Source organism: Populus euphratica, unplaced genomic scaffold (genome assembly GCF_000495115.2).
Source record: "Populus euphratica unplaced genomic scaffold, PopEup_1.0 scaffold42.1, whole genome shotgun sequence".
Lineage (NCBI taxonomy): Eukaryota > Viridiplantae > Streptophyta > Magnoliopsida > Malpighiales > Salicaceae > Populus > Populus euphratica.
Genome location: NW_011499903.1, coordinates 1,029,653 through 1,038,039, shown reverse-complemented (window position 1 = coordinate 1,038,039; position 8,387 = coordinate 1,029,653). Strand labels below are relative to the sequence as shown.

General features: G+C 30.4%; 1 pseudogene; it reads right to left on the bottom strand.

The window, feature by feature from the left end:
• LOC105133153 (basic 7S globulin-like) overlaps positions 1-4,059 on the bottom strand; it is an 8,342-nt pseudogene extending 4,283 nt beyond the window's left edge.
• Between the last annotated feature and the right edge of the window lie 4,328 nt (positions 4,060-8,387).

Sequence of the window (8,387 nt, the reverse complement as noted above, 5' to 3'; positions counted from 1 at the left end):
TCCTTTCAATTTTAGTTCTTAAATTCATCAATCAATCCTTTCATTTATGTGATAGGCTTGCATTTAAAATGAACATTTACCACAAATTAAAGGTATCTTATATTATTAGATATATTATTATAAAACATGTTTTAGTTAAGGAGTTATTGATACTTCAAGTGCAAAATAATGACATAAAACCTTGATAAAAAATGTACTTTTAAGTACTAATCAGAAAGTATGGTTTTCATGCAAGGATTTCATCTCTTCTTTCACTGCTTTTAACCACTCACTTTTCTTCTTATGTGACAGTTTCATCAAAGCATTCTGGCTCTTCCCCATCAGTAACCAATACATACTCATGAGAAGAATATTTAGTGGAAGGTTGGCGAGGTTTAGTTAACCTTCTCAATTATAGCTCATTTGGAGCTTCTTGTATAACCTATTCAGGAATAACATCAATATCATCATTAATTGATTTAGGATCTCCAACTAATGGCTCAATAAGAAAACAACCATTATCATCATTTTACAAATCTCCCACATGATTAGCACAAATCAAAGGCAACTATGGAGTAGGTTTTAGATTTGAATTAGATGGAATAAAAGTAGTAGACTCTATTTTCTCTTTCTGTTTGAAGTCTTCAATAGTTTGATCTTCAAAGAAGATAACATCTCTGCTTTTCACAATTTTCTTCTCCTTTGGATCCCATAACCTATAGCCAAACTCATCATCTTTAGAGTCCAAGAAAATACACTACTTTGTCTTATTATCAAGTTTAGACATTTCATCCCTAGGAATATGTATGAACGCTCTGCATCCAAACACTCTTAAGTGTGTATAAGGGACATCCTTTCCTTTCAAAACTCTATCTGGAAATTAAAATCAAGAGGAACTAATAGACAAAGATTGATCATGACAACTGTAGTCTTCATTGCCTTACCCCAAAAGGACTTAGACAGCTTTGCATGAGAGAGCATACATCTAATTCTTTCAATAATGGTTCTGTTTATTCTCTCAGCCACTTCATTTTGTTGTGAAGTCTTAGGAATTGTCTTCTCTAACTTGATACCATGTTCCCTGCAGTACTTCTCAAAAGGACACCTATATTCACCACCGTTGTCAGCTCGAATACATTTAAGCTTTCTACTAGTTTCTCTTTCAACTCTGGCATAAAAATCCTTAAAGACATTAAGCACCTGATCTTTGAATCTCAAACAAGTGGCCCAAATTTTTCTAGAGTGATCATCAATAAAACTAACAAAGTACAATGCACCACTAAGAGACTTGTCAATCATAAAGCAAACATCAGTATGAACTAAATCAAGAACATGTGATGTTCTATGTGAAGGTGATCTTTGAAAAGCAACTTTGTGTTGTTTGTCAACTAAACAATGAGTACATGTGTTCAAGTTCATACCTTTTAATGGAGGGTAGTTCTTCTTAGCAAGGATGCTAAGCCCTTTCTCACTTAAATGTCCAAGTTGGTTATGCCATAAATCAGTAGAGCAATCTTCAATTGCATTCACCTCTTTTTTGATCACCTTGGCTTGTGACATGTAAAGACCCATCTTCTTCCTATTAACAATAATTAAGGAATTTCTGGAGAGCTTCGATTTACCATCTTCAAAGTAATTGTGATAGCCTTCTTCATCAAAAGTACCTATAGAGATCAAATGTAGGTGTATATCAGATACATGCCCAACATATTTGAGTAGCAACTTGCACCTAGTATTGGTTTCCAACCAAATATCTTCACTTCCCACAACATTAGCCATCCCTTGATTTCCCATCCTAACTTGACCAAAGTCACCAGCAGTGTAGGATGTGTAAAAATCATGTCGGGGTGTGATATGGTAAGAAGCTGCTGAATCTGCAACCCAGGTGGTATCTTGACATGCAAGATTAACACAATCATCATCACAAATAATGGAAACTTCACCATTAAATACAACTGTAGCTATACCATTCTCTTCATTCTTATCTTTATCTTTACTCTTTTTATCTCTTTCATACTTTCTATAATCTTTTTGAATATGCTCAGGCTTGTCACAATAATAACATTTAATTCCCTTCTTTAACTGAGATCTTCCTCTTGGCTTACATTTGCCTTTTCTATTACTGGATTCTCTATCTTACTTTCCGTAAGAGAACCTACTTTGACTTCTCCCTAATTTTCTGTAACAAGTACATGAGACTTAGAAATGCTTATCCCTTTCCTTCTTTTGCCTTTTCTATTACTGGATTCTCTATCTTACTTTCCGTAAGAGAACCTACTTTGACTTCTCCCTAATTTTCTGTAACAAGTACATGAGACTTAGAAATGCTTATCCCTTTCCTTCTTTTTCTCTTCATTGAGGATACTATCCTTCACTATTTTCAAAGTGATCTTTCCATTTAGAGTAGAATTACTAAGTGACACCACCAAAGTCTCCTAACTATCTGGCAATAAACTCAATAGAATTAATGTTTGCATCTCATCGGCTAACTCAAGATTCATCAATGATAACTGATTCAAGAACTCTTGGAATTCATTTATATGCACTAAAGCATTTTCACCATCTTTATTCTTCAAATTCACAAGGTCTCTAATTATAAAAACCTTGTTTTGTGCACTCTTCTTAGCAAAGGTTTCTTCCAACATCTTCCAAACTATATAACAATCATATTCTTGAGAAATATAATTAATAGACTTAAAAGATACCCATTTTCTAATATAAGTAGTCACCTTTCTATTAAGCCCATTCCATTTTACCTCATCCATCTCATCAAGCTTTTATTCTTTACACTCAAGCTGCAAAGCCAGATCATTGTAATATAAGTGATCCTCCATCATTTTTTTCTATAGAAAATAATTAAAGGAAGTGAGCTTTATCATGCCCAAATCTTCCTTTTCTATTTTAACTGTATAAGAAATTCATTTTACATAACCAGTGCTCTGACACCACTTTGTTGGGAAAACTAGGAACAAATAACCGGACACCAATCTACCCGGATCAATTCACAGTTCACAAGTTCCAATTCTTTTTTTTCTTTATGCAATCAAAATCAAAATCAAAATCAAACAATCAACAAATATAAAGCAATAATCACACAAATCAATACCAAGATTTTTACGTGAAAAACCTGATGCGGGAAAAATTAAGGTACCGTAGTCCACTTAAAAACTTTCACTATCAACAAATAATAGATTCACAACTGTTCTTTCTTAGATTCAACTAAGGGCCATAGCATACATATCATCAAGGACAACTTATTCTTGGAATATAATAAGACTAAAGAGAGAAATGTTTGAGAAAAGCTCACAACACTGATAACCTCTTTTTCTATTAAAACGATCAGCTTCCACACCATTAATATTTGATCCATTCATTCAGAATGAAGAGTAATGTGTCTAGAAGCTACTGTTAAAATATCAGCCCGATCCAACAATGAACAAATTAGAAATTAAGAAAAGAAGACAGACTGTTATGCTGCCTCTTCTTCCTTCCCTTTTCTCTTCTCTCTTATTTTCTCTTTTATTTAATAATAATGCTATTGCAATAACATTACATTTTTAATTTCAAGAGACAGTTATGCTGCTGTCTCTTGACAATTAATATGGTGGTTTTACCATCACATGGTATAGGACTATACATAATACCTTGAGTGTTGGACAAGGCAAAAGAATTGATAAGGGCAGTGTTAAGGCCTTTCACCTTTTTGTAGTCAATAGGCTTGATGGGGTTATTGAGGAATAAGAGGAAAGAGTTGTTATCGCAATTTGGACCTGGTGGACAGTCACAAAGGTCCAAGCAAGCATAAGCGCCGAGTAAATTAGCAATGGAACTGTTACAGGGAGCATGCTGGCAAGTATAAGAAGTGTAGCTGTCGTAGTTTACCCAGGTGTATATAGCACCAAGGTCCAAGAGTAATTTGGTAAGCTTGATAGGGGTTTATAGGTATGCAATGATGACATATTGGCTGGTTGAATGGTCCTTCTGGATTGGTGTTTGGAGGGGAAAAGCTGTCTAAGAAAAGATAAAAGATGAGTAGAAGAGAAGAATTAGAAAAGGGATGGCTAGCTTCGTTAGTAACATTTCTTTTGTATGTTAAGAGAATGATTGATTGTGATCAAGCTCGTGATACGAAAGTGAGTCATTTATAGGGATTCCTAGTCTGCTCTTCGCGTATTAATATAGAGAGCTGTTATGCAATGTTATTCATTTTTTAATAAGAAAAAACATGAGTTAAATATCTTGTTGCCTTTTATTTTAAAGTATTTAGCTATAAAGAAATGTAATGATTGTATTTTTAAAATATTTTTTATTTAAAAATATATTAAAATAATAATTTTAAATTTTTTAAAATATTATTACATCAAAATGATTTAAAAATTTTAAAAACTAATTTAAAATAACAAAACTAATTATTTTTTAAAATATTTTTAAAATAAAAAAAAAGTTGCTATAATCTTCAAAGCCACTTTGGAAAACTTACTTCTATGGTACATTCCCCAACATCATCCAATCATCATTCTTGTCCTCATAGGGAGGCACAAACATTACTCCATTATTCACTTTTGATCCATAACCGTCTTCTCGTTCAAATAGTTGCTTGTAACAATAATTCAATAAAGAGTAAATGACTAAAATACCCTTTACAAATGCATCAGAAAAAATATACCGAATCTTAATTATTAATTTATGGAGCCCGTACGTATGGTGAAGCTGAAGCAAGAGAACATGTCTTGGAGGGCATCTAAGAGCTACTGATAATTGTTATATACATTGGTTTATTTTTTTGTCTCTAAATATTTCGATGACTTTAGTGTAGTACAAGATTTATGAAGTTCGATTGAGAAATAATTTAAAAATATTAAAAAATATATATTATTTTAAAATATTTTGAAGTGATTTTTTTTGAAAAATAATTACTACCAAAATCTTAAATACTACCTAAATCTATAAAGATAACATAATGAATTATAAATATTATTTTTTATCCACTGGATTTTAAAATAGTTGAAGTGAGAATTGATTAGTGTGGCCGAGCAACTTAGAGAGTGAAACTAGGACATGACTATCTAATAAAAAAAACTGGTTTAATTTAAAAAATAACATTGGTTTAGTGTTTTTCTTTTTTTTATAAAAATAACATTGGAATAACAATATTTTAGACAAAATAAGAAGATTTTTTATCTAATTTTTTTATACTAATTTTCATTAAAAAAAAACACACCTAATAAACACCCTTACAACTTTAATATAGTGCTTTATCATACTCAAAACATCTATAAATCGGTTAAAAACATAAAATAAAATCTTTCTTAATCTCATTCTATTTTTTTTTCATCAATATGAAAGCTCAAAAACACCTCATTGAAATTTATTTAATTAAGAGAAATATATGGGCACTGAAATGACTAGAAAATTAATATCTTCTTCCAAGTGCAGAAGTGTCGAAGTAATAAATAACCCGGCAAGACCGGGGTCAAACCACAAGGAGATTAATTGTATAAATTATAAATAACAACCATATAACAACAAAAATAACAACAACAACACTAATAATAGTAATAGTAACACTAATAGACTTATGTTAACAACAAATCAAGTTCCTTTCATAGCACATGTGTAGGTTATACTATACAGCTGAGCTATGAAAGTGCCAAGTATTTGTTGTAATAAATATTATATAATATAAATCTAGATTAATCATTTGACAAACAAAGTATTAAGAGTGAACAAGATAATAAATACAAAACATGTTAGTATCAAACATTAAAGTCCATGTTGAGTTTACACTATACTTATTCTTATACCATTAGTGTAACCTTTTCACCTTAACATAATAAACTTAGCTAAATATAATAAAAAAGAGAAACATAAATAAAAAAGATAAGAACATAAATAAAATAAAAGTTAACTAAGTAAAGGTAAGGAAATGAAAGACATTAACAAGATATTAATTAAAGTAAAACTTAAGCATTATAAAAATACAAAGAGAGAAAGCAAAAGCTTCTTTGTTGTTGCTATAATTTGGACTTGAAAATGACCTTTCTAAATCGTACATGAAAGTTATAGGCCTATGTCTTACCTTTCCAGCTATATAAAGTAGACTTAAATCTGAGATCTACAACTCCAGATGGATTCCTTGACTTGGTGACAATCCTTATCTTCTTATCTGAATAAAATATTATTGATAATGTTAGAATTTGAACTAGACCTCTAAATGAAAGTTCTAGAAAATTATCTCAACTTTCTAAAAAAAAAATTGAGGTTATTTAGACTTCTAAAACTCAAGATATGGGATAAACACTGAACAATATCTGGGTTGCAAGACAGATTTAGTACTAAAGAGGAAAAAATTGAAAATCTTCAAGTGCAAAATGATGATATAAAACCTTAATAAAAATATATTTTTAAGTACTAATCAAACACCAAATTTCAATATCTTTGTTCTCAAAATTTAACCAATCAACTGTTTTCTTTCTCTTTTGTTATTTTTTAGTGACTCTTTCTTCTCTTTTAAACTTAAAAACTTAATTTTAAACAAAATAAAGTTTTAAACTAAAACATAAAAGTTTCAAATTAAAGGGAAAAAAATGAAAAAATAAAAAAAATCATGTAGGTAAAAATTTTGAAAAAATCATGCAGGCAAACTAAGAGATAAAGAGAAAATAATTAAAAAAATTAATGAGAAAAAAAGAAAGTTTGTAGAAGGTAGGAGAAGATAATGTGATAAGAAAAAATAAAATAAAAGAGAGATTAAAAGAAAGAAGAAGAAGAGGAATTATCGAATGGAACAAGAAAGAGAGAACAAAATTTTGGTGCTCCTTTGAGATTTTTCTTCACTCTTTCCTAGCTGAATTTTATTATTATTTTTTTTTTTACCATCTCCTTCTTACTACTCCATCTTATCTATAGAAATTCTCATTACTACCAATCACCAACCCCTATATAAAACACTATCACCTTTGCCACCATTACAACATTTTTTTCTTTTATTTTCCAACAACACAACAATTTTTTTGTATTTTTCATCTCACATGAGCCCACCATTTCCACCATAAAATACCCATATGAAGCGCACATCTTTCTTTTATTTTTTAGAATAAAATAGTCATAATATCCACCATGAAATAGATTGAAACATCCCTTCAAACCATCACCAAATAACCCTTTAAATTAGCTTTGAAGTAGCCCTCCAAAGAACCACAAAACAACCCTGAGATAAGCCCATAACAACCTCAAAATAGCCTTGAATCATTAGCCATTAAATCTAGGGGTAAACAATTTCGGTTTGATTCCGTTTTCACTTAAAAATCAACCAAACCAAATTTTTATTTTTTAATTTAAAATCAAAACCATACCAAAACCAGTTCAAATCGACCATTTTGGGTTCGGTTTGGTTTGGTTAATTAGGAAAAAATTTGAAACAATTGATAATCCAATTTTGTTTCATATAAAAAGTAAGTTAATGGCAACAACAACAAAGTGAAGAAGATCGATGACAAATTGATTAGTTTAAATGCCAAGAATTTCAGCCATGTACAAGTACAAATAATAATCCTAGCTAACAAGATTTCCATTAACTCATAAAAAAGTAAAAATAGCTCGAAAAATCCATGAAACCAAGGTAGATAAAAGAAATGCACATCCTTTTTATGCAAAAACATGTGGAAAAAATACAAATAACTTTTATATAAAAGAAAATTTTCTATCTCTTTATGAAGCGTTCACATGTCAAGACAAATATAGTACTAAAGAGGAAAAAATTGAAAACTTAGGGTGATGTTGGTATCAAAAGTTTTGGTGATAATTGTTTGAAGGCTTGAGCTTTGATCTGAGAGAATTAAAGAAGGAGAGTGGTGAGAGAGAAGGGGGCAACTTGAAAGGCATTTTGGAGAAAGGGGACGACCGAGACCTGAGGGATTGTGAAGTTTAAGTTTAGGATTTCCTTTTATAGTAGGTTTAAATGTTAGTTGAACCTGTTTGGTTCGGTCTGGTTCCATTAGTTTAAGATTTTAGAAACTGAAACTGAATTGAATCGATTTTTTGCTTAAGCTTTTTAATTGGTTTATTTGTTTTTTTTAGTTCAATTTTTTTCAGTTTAATTGGTTTTTTAATTTTTTTGTTCATTCCTAATTACACCCTCTAAATCACACTAATTTTAACCATTGAAGCGCCACTCAAACCCGTCACAAAATTGCTCTTTAAATCACTCCAACAACCTTCAGTTTTAGCCTTTCTTAAAGTAAAAATCTAGCCTTTATCTCACCTAAAAACCAACCCAAAATAACTGATTAGTACTTAAAAGTGTATTTTTATCATGATTTTATATCATCATTTTGCACTTGAAGTATCAATAACTCCTTAACTAAAGCATGCTTTATAATAATATATCTAATAATATAAGATACTTT